Source organism: Thermobia domestica, chromosome 2, assembly GCF_964235325.1.
Source record: "Thermobia domestica chromosome 2, izTheDome1.hap1.1, whole genome shotgun sequence".
Taxonomy (NCBI): domain Eukaryota; kingdom Metazoa; phylum Arthropoda; class Insecta; order Zygentoma; family Lepismatidae; genus Thermobia; species Thermobia domestica.
The window spans coordinates 152723887-152741734 of NC_137455.1; the positions used below are offsets into that span (position 1 = coordinate 152723887).

The 17848-nt window shown below is 33.3% G+C and overlaps 1 protein-coding gene across 3 annotated transcripts in view; it reads left to right on the forward strand.

Moving 5' to 3' along the window:
• Hmgcr (HMG coenzyme A reductase) overlaps nucleotides 1-17848 on the forward strand; it is a 514078-nt gene that overhangs the window by 311261 nt on the left and 184969 nt on the right. Inside the window, exon 1 of one of the 3 annotated variants that reach the window (XM_081747347.1) lies at nucleotides 1523-1944. The exons of the other annotated variants lie outside the window; for them this stretch is intronic. The gene's annotated coding sequence lies outside the window, so the exon portion shown is untranslated. Of the gene's footprint in view, nucleotides 1-1522; nucleotides 1945-17848 lie in introns of those variants that run through there. 3 annotated transcript variants of the gene reach the window in all.

Consider the following 17848-nt stretch of genomic DNA (forward strand, 5'->3'; position numbering starts at 1 on the left):
AATGTAAAACATGACAGTAAATTGCTGACTCATTGGAGACTCATTTTTATTTTTCTTCTAACATTTGAGAGACCTGGTGTTTTTGTACCGGTAGAGACTGTGCATCACTCATCTAAATGAATGACCCCGAATGTCTTCTCTCAGCTTGACGCCTAGAGACTAATTCCGAGCAAATGAAATGAAATCTTTAAGTTTTACATCCTCAATTATGTCGGCTAGGCTAAAGGAGACGGTGATGATGAGAAATGAATTTAAAAATGGTGGAATGAAGAAAGTAAGAAAACACGGGAGAATCCTGAGAAAACCCACGCATACGGTGTTTGCTAATTTCGAACAGTACAGCAAATGACGATGCTACAGATGTCATGTAATCAATGGAAATATGTACGTAGTAAAATTCCCAAAAGTGAAATGATCTGGATTGATGCCGGAAGAGATAGACCAATTGAATAGTTTTCATTGAAGCTTTTATTTTTGTATTGCAATTCTAAATAGCCCATGGTGATATTATGACTTGAAAATAATTCTGTGCAGTTTGCATTCAAATCAATTATTAGTAGATTTTATATTTTCAGTAATTTGTGGTTAGTAATTATATGTCGGAGAAATTAATGAAATATTGTCTGAGAAGGAGAACAGAAATGAAAATGTCAGTAGATTCTTTATAAATTTTCGTTAACATTTCGTAGAAAGTGTTTCACTTTTAAATCTATTAGAAAAGAATGAAGAAATGTCTCCTTGATTGATAAGTAATCAACAATTTAAGAATTATTGAAACGATTTTTCACATTTTTCACCCTTTTTTTTGGTTTTTTTTTTTTAATTTTTAAATTTAGATTACTATTTTATAATCTCAGAAATTGTTAATAATTTCGTCAAAATGCAATGCCAAGTTTTGTGTTTACTCATGTTTTGTACCGTAGCTAGATTATTTCTTAATTTTGCGTTAATAGATAAAAATAATAGAATCTGGCAATCATCTCAATGCTTCTCTGCTGGGCAAGAATTCCGTTTAAAGAATCTGTCACCGATTGGCTACAAACTGGATTTTTGAAAAAAAAAAAAAAAAATCATAGCTGGTATCTTCCTGTTAATCAGAGTCGATCGCCAAACGAATGATTCTTAGTACAAGTTAGAATGATACAAACTGGATTATACCTTTTAAAATACATAAATCAAATTTGTGTTGCTAGATAATTATTAATTTGTTTAAAATCAGGAGGAACTAAAATACTACTGTTCACCGCAACGTCCTTGATCTAATCAATTAAAATTCAAATCAGCTATCACACAGAAATCCCGACACGGCATGTGTTGCGTCACCGGTAGTGCTAGGGTGCAATATTCCACGTTGTGTGTTTTCACTGTTACCGCGAGTCAGTTCTGGTACTGCGTGCACGTGATATATTTCGTCTCGCGCCTTGATTAGACGAGCAAGGCCGAAAGCGTCCGATTATTCCCGAAGACATCGTAGTGTTGATTCTCTCTATCTCTGTACCCGCCGAGGGTTGGCGGGGAACCTTTGCGTTGAAAGGGGTGAAACAAGTGAGAGTGACTGAAGATAAAGTAGTCCGACTTCTCGTACGGAGCTCAGTCGTTCGGTAGTATTTCCCCGCCGTAGTAGCAGGTAGCCTAGTTCACTTAGCGTTCATCCATACAAAACACGTTGTTGATATCGGACCAAATAACAAGTGCAGCGTAACCACCCCTCTTAAGAGGGGAATTAGTATTGTGCTAAACTTGAATGATTAGAAAGTATATGTTAGTGAATAGGAAACTGACAACGTTATAGTTGTTTAGAAATATTAAATACTTTTGCACATCAGTGCTTAGGTTTTCCAGGCTTATAGACCTAAAACCACGTGTTTGGCATAGCTGTCATTTCAGAAACAAAATATACGAAGAACTAATAGCAAATTCTGCTTTACAATATAATAACACCAGGTAAGTAACATTTTGTTGTCGCCCTTTTGCCATTTCTGGATTTTTTTTTATCATTTTGCTTTCTTGCTTTCTTTCTTTCGTGGTTGGGTAGAAACCGTATCATCGTTTGGAGAAAGTGGTAAATCTTCCTTCTAAAACTTGCTGGACTACTAAATGAATTAGTCTTTTTCTAAGAAAAATGAAAGATGACTTGTTACCAAGTAGTTACGAGAAAAAAATGCAATGAATGGGGAAAAGCCAAGACAGTTTCACTTAATATTTAACTTCTGTGACTTCATTTCGATTATTATTTGTGTGGTGGAATTATGGTATAATTTAAATGATGGCAATAATCAGACTACTCATGGCATGGGTTCTAATGATCATGATTTTCATACTCGATTATGAGTTTGGTGTAACCTTTGTATAATTCAGACGATGATCGGTTACATATTTTAGGGTTACTCATTGATAGTAATATACAGAGTAGTGAAATCGATAATATTTTTAAAGTACATAGCACATCAATCAATAAGTTTGAATCTCGTAGATATGGAAAATTATATTAGATTATTATAAGGAAGTGGTAGGACATAAAATCAAGTTATGAGATCCATGATTACTTAATAGAATGGAGGAAGCTTCGTGAAGAATTTTCCCTAGTGATAACTTTCTACATTCCTTTCACTCTTTCTTTTTTGTTGGCATGCTGGTGAAACGATGCCTCGATGTGCAATCTAATTATTCCTGTTTGTCGTTTGACTTGCATTTTAATAACGAAAGCTTTGATGTTCATGTTTATCAAGATAATCAATAATTCCTTAGTTCCATTATAAGAGTTAAATAGATATTTATGTCATATAGCATTAATGCATCTTATCGGAAAATAAAATATTCGTATAACAGTAGTTTCTTGTAAACAACCTCATGAAATTCTTTTAACTTTTTCAGGGTTCTAAATAACATTTGTCATTCTCAGTCCACATAACTACGTTTTTTTATGTGAATGCAGTAATACCTATTTTTAACATTAATAGCATTTGACCTCATTAACTTCATAAGTATTATTAAACTGTCTTTTGCACGTCGTCATGAACACTATCAAATCAAAAAGTTAAATTTGAACCTGGAACGAGTAGATACGTAAGTGACTGTAATACAGTTACGAACAGTGTGCGAATTGAAAAATTTTCCCAGGGGGGGATGAATTTCACCCATGAGATCTTCCATAAATTTTCACTCAAGTAATATTTAGGTTAGCTGCGCAAAGTAAGAATTGTTCCCTTTTTCTATCTTATCTTTATGTCCATTTAAAAATACTCCAGAGTGGGAAAAAGTTATCCCTGCCAGGGATAAAATTTTTCTTCTCCAGGGTGGGAAAGATTTTTGTCAGGGGGGGAAATCCCTGGCATCCCCCCGCCAATTCGCACCCTGGTTACGAACATTAATAAATGGAGGTTGGAGCCATAAGAAATAATGACTTAAGCCTCCATTTATTAATGTTCGTGAGTGTACAAATATACATGTAGAAAATGTGCATTTCTATTTTTTTAAAGCAAAAGAAAAAAGGCATAATTAGATGTAAAATAAGATAATGAAATACATGAATGACTTCTTTCTACTAAATAATTTTTACTCGTTGCGTAAGTACAGTATTGGCAGTGTACACAATCATAAAAGTATATATATGAAAAAAAGTTGTCCTAGATATAATGCCGTGCTGTTACATTTTACGCACTGAGGAAATCGTAGTTTTTAGCGACAAAGTGTAATAAATTAACTTCATTTCTTTAAAAATAATTACTTCAAACTAATTTAGAAAGTAATCATTGTATTCAGTGGTGTCACTTGGGCCTTCAGGGAGAACAATTGCCACGCTGAATTTGAGATTTGTGCACATTTTAATCAATGATATAACAATACAGAAATGAATAATGCAGAAATGAAATGAAAAATATAAATCTACTTATATCAGAGAGTCTACCCCCTCCCCCGAAGCTAACGCTGAAATAGAGCTGCTAGTATTGTGCGTGTTTTGTCAGAGATCATAAACGCAAAGAATATAGAAAATGCAGAGAAATAAACGACTGAAAATTAGGAAGAGTGTATCATTTGTTTATAGAAAAATTGAAGTTATCTAAAGAAAAATAGTAAATCAACCATATTTTAAAAATACCTTTTAATTACGTAGTTTAGTTCGACATTAAGATGTGTTAAACATGTTTCTAATATTCACCAAATAGAACATGTAGGATAAGTTCATAAGAGATTCTTATATTTCTGACCTACCACAATCTTCGCTCGTGTCTATTTCTACATACATTTTTAAATCCTCTTCGTGTATTTGTGTTAGTGAATACTGTATGCCAACATGTTGGCCTTTAACAAGGTTCAGCTTCATTTAGCGTGCGTAGTTTCCATGAACCTAGAGAAGGTTGATTGCTAACGAATTGGAAATAGCGTGAACCTTGAAGAATAACATTTAAACAAGTCGATAAATGCAAACTAAGCGATAAACTAAGATGATTTTTTTTTTATTTTGAACAATAAGAATATGATAACATTAACCAGAAAAAATGTTGAGAATGCTAGAAGAGCATTGCCAGAACGAACTTTAAAAGAAATAATATTTTTAAAATCTATATGAAATTGTAAATTATATATATTTGATTAAATTCAATAGTTAATACTCGTACATATTTGGAACCTGCGTATTAGGGAATCTATTGAATTAGCTATATTGAGGTGTCGCTTTTTATTACCGTTAGTGGCCATCAGTTACTATGCGGTACGACGATCAACACCAATATCATCTCTCTATGATTTACGGTTCCAAAGACATGGCTCCTTAAATCTCCCGAAATCAGCACTTTTTTGGCCAATATCTCGGGAACAGTAAGAATAACGCGGAAAATTCCATCATTTCTTTAGATAGCTTCTGATGCTCTATCGAATGGAAGGCTCACAATTGAAAAATTTGCAAATAACACATACACACACACACAAACACACACACAGAGAGAGAATTCAGTAACGAATTTTTTAAGTTCGTTGACAAGAATACACAGCAGAGGGAGGAGCAGAATATATATATATATACAGGGTGTCTCAAAAGTCGCCTGACAGAGTAACTCTGTTATTAACTCTGATAATAACAAAGTTACAACAAAATGGAGACGGTATTATCTCTTACAAATATGATGTTTCCAATCAAAAGTGAATGAATTTATTTTTTTTAAATCGGACGAGCCGTTTGGCCTGTACATTCTTTATGTGCCCAATGTTAAATGAAAATGCAACGTTGCCATTCACCTGGACCCACAACATAAGTACATGAAGTTACTGTTTGAAATGCAGGCTGACCATCAACACATTAGTAAAAGACAGTAATTTCATTCACTTATGTTGTGGTTCAGGGTAAAGGGCAACGTTGCATTTTCATTTAACGCATAAAGAATGTACAGGCCAAACGGCTCGTCCGATTTAAAAAATTCCTTCACTTTAGAGTGAAAACATCATATTTGGAGACGGTTTTCCCTCTTACATTTTGTTGTAACTCTGATAATAACAGAGTTATCCTGTCAGGGGACTTTTGAGACATCCTGTATATTTTATTTGGGGAAGAGATTTCAACTCCTCTGCATCGATTTCACCTTCAGCCAATAAGAATATTTCTTAAGCCCTTAAAGAACGTACACCATGTTTCATGAAAACTGGAATATTTTTATGAAAGTTACTCTGAAACATTTTCTTAAAGTGGGCTGCATTCACTTCTTGAACCTAAATATTTCAACTCCAAACAGCAGGCTCAGTTTATCCTATTCCTTGGTTTGAATAACTAGAGAGCGTGCATTCACGTGGTTCCGGGTTCGACTCCGTATGGAAAAGTATGGAACGCATTGGAGTGATTCAGATCCCACTTTAACTGTAAGTCTTGTGCTATATAGCCTCACTATTGACAAAAGACATAAATATAAATGAATCAGTAGAGCACATTGGAAAGAACTCAAGGAAAGCACGCAACGTTTATCATGAAAATCTAGTACTTTGTAGGAAAGTTAGTACTGTTAAAAAAAAAAAAAAAAATTAAGATAGAGTGAATAAATTTCCTTGGGCGGCACTAATTTAAGCTCTTAAGTAGCAGTTCCATTGGGACGCTTGCGAAGATAATACATGTCATGTTTTATGAAAATCGAGCAATTTTCAGAAAGATTGTCGTTATATTTATATATATATATATATATATATATATATATATATATATATATATATATATATATATATATATATATATATATATATATATATATATAAAGAAAACATAAGTGTGAACCCATCTCTTTACTGTGACTTTTCAACTAACAAAATAAACATGTTTCACAAAAATCAGTTTGACGAAACAACGTGTAAGTATATTGTCTTCAAATGGATAAATTCACCGTGTTATTGTTCACCAATTTCAAGCCATAGGAATGATTAGGAAGTATTAGAGAAAACATACGCCGTATTGTATCAAAGATACAAGTTATCCGGAGAAGTAATTTTATCACATTATGTGTATTCATGGGCGTCTCTGACGGGGGGGACGCGTCCCCCCCAATATTTTGAAATACGAAATATTCAATATTTTATTTTAATTTAATTTACTTAGATAGTCACTAGCAGTTAGATCATTTCCTTTGATGTCCCCCAAATTTTACATGCCAGAGACGCCAATGTGTGTATTCGAAAGTTCCAGCTAGAGATGATTGTCTCCATGGATTTCAACCGCAAATAGTAATCTGGCTTATTTCCTAACCTCAAACAAAGGAGACTCAAAGTTTCGTTAAAATCGAGTTTTACGAAAAGTTCTTGTGGAAAGAAAAACTAACATACAAATACATGTTAAGTCGATGGCAGAAATTCATACAGGCTCGCTTCAATTAGACAGCAATAAACCAGCTACCAATTCAAATTATATTGAGAGATGCATTTAGTTATACAGCTATACAATCTCAGCAATGTTATTCATCCGGTTCTCCCGAACTGGATGTTAAAATGTCTCATATTTCCTGAACCGATTGTTAAAATTGTATTTCTTATCTATATAAATCTGTTAAGAAAAAATAATTCTTTAGCACTATTTTTGAGAATCTAGTATAAATTCTTTCATTTCCAGCTTTTATAGAGAAAATTAACCCATGACAGTATTTTCAACAGAAATGTAATTCTGCCGATGTGCAGAGGCACTTCATTTCAGTAACAAATTTTGCGTTGCGAAGACGCGATCCGTTCCAAAACGGGCTTTTGGTATTTTTGGCACTCACACAGGCGTTGTATCAATGGCCAGAAAAATATATTTTAGGTGGCGGGAAATTTTGAATGTAATCGAGAAATTGCATGGCTTCAGGCAAGAGATTTACTGTTACAAAGCTTACAACAACAACATGAACATAATAATAATAATAATAATAATAATAATAATAATGTCAACTTGCTATAGCTATTTATCAATGAACTAGTTGTAAAGTTACTTAAATAACACTATTCTGTATCCTACTGATTTATTTCAATTTCCTATAGACCTTCTAAGATTAATAAATCAGTAGAGTTGAAAAAAAGGAAGCTATTTGCCCTATGGCAGGCAGGAAATGTGTTTTATGTTGCATATTGTTATATCAAATAATGTATTATTTAAATATGAAGTGAAATTTTAAATATATGTAGATTGACGCAACTACGTTTAGTAAAAACAATATTTGGAACCTTGTTATATGAGGGAATTTCTTTTCCTGAATAAAATGCATTTTCCGTGTCTTTCCTTCTTCTTATTCTTTCTTTTTTGTGTATGTATATGTGTAAAACAAGTTTCATATCTTTAATACAAGTTAAAAGAATTTATATAAAATAAACACTGATATGAGTAATTAAAATATTAATAAACAGTATTGAAGGTTATTTAGAGAGGGAATTTCCCTTCCTATATAAAATGCACTACTTTTTTCGGCGTTAAATAGTTTACTTTTTTTCGATACCAGTGAAAAGAATATTTGTATAGGACATTTAAAAGGACTCATACCAGTGAAAAGGACATTTAAAAGAAGATTAATATGAGTCTAATTAAAATCTGTAATTGATTAAATGAAACACTCCTAATGTGTAAAATATAAGTGCGGTAATTTTTTAAATACAGATTCCTTTTGTAGATAGTTCGTTGAATGTCGGGTAGATAGACATGTGGGCTGTTTTCGAAAATGTGTATAATTTTTTTGTTTACTCTCCGCGAACTAATACGTCACTGAAAAATTGTATTTTTCTTGCTATGCATAGTGTTATAAAACTAAACATGAAGTATAGAGAAAATGAATTTAATGAGGGAGACTATTGTACTTTGAGTAATGGTGGTCATGTGGATGAAATAGTCTCTTTTACAGTTTTCAGATTTCTAATTAAAAGTTTCTTACTTCGACAAGTTTATTAGAAATTCATGTTAACGGTAATTGTTTATATGTTTAGTACATGAAATATTAAAGTAAGATTACAAAGTGTTCATTCATATAGGTAGGGGACGTGTGGAAAAGATTTGATTGCAGAATAAACTTTCTGTTGTGTGTGTGTCACGGAACACAAAATTGTTGAAAATCGAAACTGATTTTTCGAATTTGTAATAATATACATTTACATGCATAAAGTTATTGAATCGATTTTATAAGAATCTTGTTAAAATAATTAAAGTGAATGGAAGCTTTTGTATCTTTGAGCCGTTTTATTCTAAACTAGGTTCTTTAAATACATTTAAACTCAGGCACATTGTATACGTTTCTTTCTTGAGTGCATTATACAGGTCATATATTAACTGAAATCAGTCAGATTAATATAAATTCAGCTCGAATAACCCTTTCTCGTTCTTTCTGACTGTGTCTGATCCTCAATTATGGCATGCATAATCCTATATTAGCCTATATGTATACGTTTCTTTGCGATTTATGTGATGAAAAACCGTAGTATTCACTCAATATTTACTGGATCGAGTCACTGAAAGACGTAAGACAATTATAAGTATTATAAAAGCGACACTTCGCAATGTGACGTATATTTGTGTGCCAAATTCTATTTAATGCTCCTCCTGTTATGTATTATATTATTTGATTTGATTTGAGTTCAACGTCTCTTTCAGTAGCGAGGCTATATGAATCTTGGATCCACAGCTTAACGTAGTATTCCAACCACATGAACTCCCGTCGGGAGTCGAAAAGGGATGTGCCACATTAAAGGCGCGTACGTTAACCGCTTAACCATAACGGTATTATATGTACAAAAAGATTGTTTTAATGATTTGAGTAGGAAATTTGTGTTACAATCCAATATTTGTATTGTCGATTGTGTCTTCGTAGTTTTCCTCCATTTGAACTACATTTTTCCTTACTTTCCGTTGGAATTTACTTGAACTACAACTGTTTCCTTTTGTATATACTGCTAATGTGTTGTAATTATATATTCATGTTATGGTTCATTTCTTCTTCAGAAGAAGTGGAAACATTGAAACAGAATCTCTATCGTACGTTTGTCTTGATTCAAACTTGTACATCAATGGAATACCTTGGTGTTCTGGATTGGTATAACTAATTCACATAGTTGATACTTTTAGTTTGAAAATACTACATTTGAATCACTTTTCACTCATCACTCAATGTGAATAAATTGTAATGTTCGTTGCACTCATTGATCGTAATTATCTAGCCAACTCTTTAAATTTATTCAGGAAGATATTTTCATTAAAGATTTCCGCGAAAGATCTTATGTTGTTGACCTTACTAAACCATGTATCCAAGACTACGTTGTAAATTCGTGCCGTGCAAAAGGAATGTTCTTTCTTCAGAATGTAAGGAGACCAAGTGTAGATTTGCATAGTGAACCATATTCCGTTTGGTGCTCAGCATGTCTCGGTGGGAAAAGGAGCTTGACTATGGGTAAAAATGAAAATCTATTGAAATCAAAATAGATGTAGACATGAGATACCATGTCTAATGCATATGATTCCAGAGTTTGATTTCTAGTAGAAGTACTTGCCACGGGTAGAAACTGGTGCAATGATATACTGTAGATTCTTCTGCAGACATTTTTCGTTTCATGTAGCCTCGATGCTGAAAAGAGGCGTTAAAATCCAACGGAGTATATCAATGAAGCAACCTTAATTTCAATAACTGCAGCCAACCACACAGTAACTGTTGCCAACACAAGTTATTTCACAGAAATGCTGAAGTACAGTCGGCAATTTTCTTCTTTTGTTTATTAGTTTTCATAATAGCAAAATAATCATAACTTTGACAATGATCAGTCGTCAGGAAGTACGCACAGTTGTCTTGAAAAAAAAAATACCACTATGCTTAGTAGCCTACTTTGAATGTATTTAAATAGTATTTTTTTTCAATTTTTAAAATAAGAATGTGTACATAAATAGAAATATCTAATTAACTGTCAGTTGTGCATATCTGGGCTTTGTTATATTTCGGTGGATATACATTGAATCTACTTATATTACATTTTTAAAATATTGCAATAAATTAAACAACAATGTAAAATTTTAAACAGTTATTTTAATACAAAACATTATGGATCAAGCGCAGCGGTCATCTCACTTCGCGAGAGCTCTTGGCTTGAATCTCACTGCTGTCCATTTTGAGAGGTTTCTGCCCGGTTATTTTTTTCCCTTAGTTTCACTATTTGAATTCCGTTCTGTACTGTTTAATATGGGTGATATCGAAAATAACCCTTGCCGACCTCCTCCCAAATACCACACGTAGCATTGGTAATTCTCCTAATGTAAAATTGCTTTTTTGTCGGCTGTATCTAAAAGTCTCAAGTTAATGTATTATGTTCGGAGATGGTATTTCTGGCAAGCTCCATATTATTAATTCAAGTTCGATAATTTCTCAATGGATAAATCAGCTAATTTCCACCACTTCCGGTGACAATGATTTGCAAGGTTCCAAAATTTGTATTTTCTGTTCCAAAAAGTATGGCTGCTAAGTAAACAAAGAAGAAAACTGTTTATGATTAATACGAGTAGAACTATTTGTTTTCATTATCATTATGGTTGATACATATAATCTTACTATTTACAAAAGTATCTTAAAAGAAAGTTTTTATAAATGTTATGAGGGGTAAATTTGATGCCAGAATATTAATCACACTCCATTTCATAATTGGGATTTTACAAATTAAACGTAACAGAAATTCTTTTCGAAAGGAGGCCACTTCCTAGTACTTATGTGTAGGTTGATGAAAGTTCAGATGAACATACTTCGTACGAGTAAAGAGTGAAGTGTGCAACAGCAATGTTGCCGTTTCTCATTCGGTTTTCATTACGACAGCTCTCGAATATGTCGTACATCATCAGGTGTTGCATTAGGAACTGTGAGTTACAGGTCAAGGACTAATAAACCATTGGATATTGTATGAGGGCTCATATTTTGTAATTACAGTACATTTACATTAATATTCACGGGTTGGATACAAGTTATGTGGGGTTTGTAATGAACGAATTTGTTCCGTGGATATTTTAAAGAGTTCACCTGCAATACAATAGGTCAAGTATGCTAAAACAGTGATCGCGTTAAGCAAAATAAGTTTTACATTGAACCTAATTTAAGGTTTTTATACAATATGGGTACTGTTTTTGGCAGTGGCGTACATTGAATTTCAGCAAGGGGTGTTCAAATACTCAAGTTCATATCGTTTCAGAAAACATCATTTTAGTATGCTTATCTCAATATGGCAAATGTTTATTTTTCCGTAATATGTTGTGGAATGGAGGCCGAAAACCCGGAACTCCCTTTTGTGTACGGTACTGATTCTTGGTTAAAGACGTACACTACTTAAAAGCCATTTCAAGTAACATTCTCACCGTTTGTTCTTTCTTTCTTTCCTTTTCCCAAAAATAAATATAAAACATTTAAAGTTCGGGGAACAGGTTCCCAGAATTTAGGAAGTACTGTGGTAAGAGTTTGTATATGTTTTTACAACTGAGAAATATATCATAATTACTCTAACGTCATAGTGTGATCATGATGTATTTCTTAACTATAAGAGCAGCATCTTTAAGCTCATCTTACCAGTGGAGTTCCTATTACATGCTTTAGAAGTTCCACAGACTCTCTAGTCTCAAAATTTTAATATTTCCGTTTGATTTAGAATTACCTAAGAATAAGATAAATTTTGCCTCGAATAACTCTTAATAAACATGAAGTCCTTTAAAATAATTCGATCAGTAGTTTGAAAACTTAAAATGTGCATATCTTGGGTGCTGGGCATAGTTGCACCTACAATTTTCGTGAAGCACAAACTTTTCAATGCTGACACAGTATTGTAAAGCAACTGGGAACTGCTTGCATTAAAAAGTAGCGAACTCCACTCTGGACAGATGAAAATAATAACAATGACTTACTTTTCGAGGGATCACAAGACCCAACAAAACAAGTTTGCCAATAATAGCCCAATACGGACTGTTCCTACAAGATGGGTTAGTTATAATCTTCATTAGAAGTATTTGCTGGTGTACTGTACCAAGTAATCTTCATTAGAAGTGTTTGGTGGTGCAGAACACTTTTGCAGATCAGAAAACAGAAATTTGCGTCTATGATTTTCGGAACTGATCATTTTGAGTGATACTAAGGTATTTCCATATTACTTGTTGATTACATAACGTAAATACGAAGATTATCTTAGAAATTAAACCAATCACTCTTATTTTACGCACTTTGTCCTGCGCAACAAGGAAAAATTAAAGATTGTAGAGCAAAATATGCTAGATTGAAGTTTAGCGTCCCATTCATCCCAGGACCCAGACATGAATCTGCGGTTTAATGTGGAGTTCAAACTACCATAATGCGTTTAAATTTCAGGCTTTCCTCACTGGAAATCGAACCCAGGCCTCCGTGCGCTCGCTAGCCACTAGACCAGCGAAGAGGGCTGTACAGATGGTAGAGAGACTGATCACACAGTGTGGCTATCAAGTGTTAACATTAAAATTATTGAAGCTTACTTAAGGGTGAAAACCCCAAATGCATAGCCTTCTATATGTTCCCCGAACATATATATGTTGGTATATAGAAGGCTGTGCCAAATGACAATATTACTTCCAGTCAGTATTATATTTGATTGGAAATCTGAAATTTATCGGATCGCGTAATGTACTCGCATTCTAGCCATGGAAATTCTCAAATGTTTCCTTTTATACTATTACTGTATATATGTTGAGTCTTCACACGTTCTCGCAACTTTCTTATTACGGTTATCTTAGGCTTTTGAGAAGGAAGTTTGCTTTCAGAAAGAAAGCATTGTATACCAAAATGTTTGTAGTCCACCCAGCTGGTCTTGTGGCTAGCGTGCGCTTTTGGTGCACATTCCCACGTTAGATTCCCGATGACAGATAATTTTGAATTCATTCGAATACCATCACAAACTGTAGGTCTACGTATCTAATAACGTCGATGCCGAAAAGGACACTTCAACAAACAAAGCTAAAATGTTTGTGTACAATTTAAAATCGTTTTTCAGCATCCAAGCTATACCATATTTAAATGTGAAGTTCGAACAATATGTATGCCTACTGATAATCGAAAACATACCTCTTACATGGAAGGAGCAATGTTAACAATATAGCCACGAAGAAAATCAGTGTCTGTGGCAGGAGTTTAGATTCTAAAAACACTATAATGACTGCGTTCTTTTATCATCTTCCCAGTCGTCATAAAAATAAAAATCAGATTTATATTATATTTGAAAAAATCTCCATGAAATAAAGAATCTTCGTGTCTTGTGACGAGTTTAAGTATTGTATTGTATTGAAATAGTATCCATTTTAGTTAAATTCAGCGAATGTTGCGTATATTGCAAAGAAAGATGAAACGGGAAGTTTTTTTCTTAAGAAGGAAAACCGATGAATTAAATCTACAACGAACTGATGTCATAGTTTACATTTGTCTCAGACAGACGAAAGTCCCAGTAGCCTCGTTTTAACTGGCTGAAGTGTATTCGTATTACTCGGTAGCGTGAAAGGTATCTTGTAACGTGAAGTTGGCAATAAATTTGCTTAGCAGGAAGGGTGGAGTTACTGAGAACAGAAATGTGACGTAAAGCCTTGTTGTGATGCTGCCTCCGTCTTCAGTATATGACCTGCATGCATCGTGCGATTGTCGTCATTGTGTCAATTGATGACGTCACATGCAGACAACACAAATTCTTGCCTAATTCTCTATGAAATTGTGTTCCTATTACTGACTGAAATGTTTAAAATAAAAGACGATTAAATTCGTTGTATGTACATTTTGTTCATTATAGTTAAAATAGGCCTATAGTAAGCGTTTGTTTTATTTAAAAACAGGAAACTTTGCAGTATACGTGAAACTTTTTGAGATATTTGTCTAGAGAAGAAAAATAGTGCTACGATTTGAAAGATTGAATATTAAAATTGGGCATGGAGAAGAGTATAATGACAAAGGAGTAAATAATACGGAATAAATGAATTAATTAAGACAATTTATCACTTAGCATTAGTATTAAGGGATACTGAATTTCCCTATTTCTTTTCATATTTTTAAACAATACTGCAAATACAAAACACATTGACATTTTTGAGAAGATATTTTAGTACTTAATAAAATATATTAATCTGAACTAGCCAATGTTCAACTAATCACAGTGGTGTAAATGGTGATTGGTGGTTGTAAATCTCGTACATATTCGTTTGCACACTTAATATTGTTACTCCAACTTAAAGCTTTCCTTAAGTCTAAAAAAATAATAAAATGTCATTTTTAGTTGGTATTGTGTGATATTTTTCCCCTCAAGAATTAATTATATATTGAAAAAGATATCCCATTACCAAAAGAAATAATAGGCCTATGTAGCAATTAAAGTAGAATATTCATAGTAGAGGCGTAACTAACATCAAAGTTAACAATTAGGAAAGGAAATGTGAGGAAAGCCAATAAAATTAATAATTAAGGTAAGACACTTTACTTACTATTACGAATTATGCTAGCTCCTAAAGATGAGCTGTAGAATTGTTTCATTCAATAAGGCTGTTTCTGCACTTTTTCTACCCATTCGGTATTGGTTTTCGGAATAATTAATGCAATGTAATTTGTTCTTAAATATACTATCTGATTTGCTTCGCTGATTATAGCTTTGACTCTCCAGTGAAAACTGCAAGAGGCAAATTATATGTTAATTAAGGGATCAATTACTTCAGGTATGATTTGTAAACAGAAGCAACATTCTCAGATTGAGTCCGGGAGGGAGGGGGCAAAAGAATTGATTTAGTTGGTTGAATTGGAGTGTAGCGCCCCTTTTAGCATCGAGGCTATATAAACGTGGACCTACAGTTAATTGAAATCCTAACTTTCATAATGCGTTCAAATTTCAAGACTTCCACCGGGTGTGAACGCTAACCATTAGATCAGCGGGATGGACAGCAGGAAAATTGATAAATGCATCTTCAGTGCCGCACTTACTGGTATCTGCTACATATTGAAATTATTGTATTATATTCTACTCCTAAATATAAACATGAAAATGTATTTGAGATAAAAGATCTCGCATTCTGGGTCTTATGACAGTGCTAGCAATATTGTTAAAAAATACAAAATGATTTATTATTTGATAGGAATTAATTGTAGTTATTCACATAGGATCGTGTAGAACTGTGGGGACTAATATAAGTCGTGGGGAGTCATGTAATTCCTGTAATCTCCCGATTCATTATCTGTGGCTTCGTCCCAATGTTCGTCATAGCACAACTAGGCTTGTACGATGTGAGATAATAAATAGTTTTTTTTTTTAAATAAAAAAAAGAAAGAAAAAAGAAACTAAAGAAAGATGCGATGTCTTCTTCGCGTGCCTTTTTCCCCTTCCCTCTTCAAGATCGAGGTCAACTCTAGAAAGGGAAAACTGATTAGCAGTAGCGCGGCGTAAAGCTTTTCCTTTGATCACTACAGTTGTTTTGCATAAGTGACACAACACATACATACAACTAAAATTACGCAGTTGGTATATCACGTGCACATAAATATTCAATTAATACAAAATAAACAGATATATTAAAATCTGCTCTTCTTAATTATTTGTGGTATTTATTGTTGCAATTCTTGAAGACAGGATGCACTTTAGTCACAGTTATTTTTTTTTTCGTCCTTCGTTCTTATCAATTTCAATTTTTGTGCTTATTTCCTCTAAACAATGAATTAACTATAACTATTCGTACTTGTATTTGTTTGAATACGAAGCGTACTTGTAATATATTGTCAGTGATGATTTTAAAAAAAGTGATTTTTTTTCCTGAAAACATTTCATTACTACTGTAACATGATTTCTCTTTGAAGCCATAACGGAAAAGAAAACACAAGAACCAAAAAAGGACAGAAAAAACAAACCATTAATTGCCCAGAAACGTATATTAGTTACACACACACACACACACACACACAAAATACATCCCTCATACCATGAAAAATTATATTAGGAATTTGAAGCGAGTTTCAAATGTGATAAGAAAGAATACATAAATGGAAATAATAGGACTAATTTTGCGTTTAGTAATTGCAAAACAAAGGAGACGTGAAAAATTATAAACCAGAACTGAATGGAAGAAAAATTAAAACATTTTAAGTGTAGCAATATTGATCTTTAATGAATAACCAGTAATTATCAACTTCCTGTAATGCTGCTAAAACTTTTAATAGCTATTTTGTTCAGCCAATAACATCACTACAATGAAGTGAAAATTAGCATATAATCATAATCACTAAAACTGTGATCAAGTCATATATTTAAAATGTGAAAGATCGACTGAAATACAAAATATTGCAAAGAATACTTACAAAACGAAAGTGCAAAGAAGATTAGGCCTACAGTACACTATTTTAATAATACCAAAGAATATGTGTATTCTGGTTGACCTTTATTTCATTTCTTTAATGAACCATTAACATTTTTATGTGTGTTAAGATTTAACACATTGGTTACCAGGCCTAAATCAACCAAGATTACATAAGATACTTTGTGTATCAATTTAATATACATGGCAGCCAATGTGTTAAATCGGTTATTGCCACTTAAATATAACAAAACACATAACTAGACTAGACATGTCGAGAATTACTCGAGGCGAAAGTGAAACCGAGACAGACACTTATAATTCGAGACGAGAGTAAACCCGGACTCGAAAGTCTCGGTTTCGTCTTGAACATTGATTGCAAAAATTCCTGAAATTATATTTACTCAAAATCCCTGCGTTGTTAAATATACATAAGATAGTGGAACAATTGCCCTTGTATAGCCGCAGTCATAGACGTAGAAAGAGGCGGCAAATGGCACCAATCGTTACATAGTATATCGAAAGTGTACCGAAGTGACAACATATTCCGAAACAATTTTGAAAAGCAAACATACAAAGTGTCAACGCCCCAACGTTACAGTTCATTGATTATCCAATACAAATATGTTTAAAATTTCTTGTGTTGTTACAGCAGCTCATATAAATAATCGTACTAAATTTTCTTACAGTCTGATGGTAAGATCTTCAGATTGGAAACAGAAATTTAAGAATAAGGTAGGGCAAGAGCATGGAAGGAGAAAGACCATTAAATTAAATCAGAGAATCGGCTAAAGCAATCAATCAGCACTTTATTAAAATACTTCTGAAAGTTCTTTATTATTACTGTGCAGTAATATTTCTTGAGGACACTGGCTCAGTGGTAGAACATTCACTTCTGATGTGCGGGGTCCTTGATTCGATCCCAGCTCGCACCAAGTGAACTTTGCGGTGAACAAACACCGTGTGTGGGGGGGGTCTTCTATTTCCTTTCACTTTCTTCATTCCACCATTTCATTAATTTCTAATCATCAGCATCTCCTTTAGCCTACACGGCATAACCGGGACCTA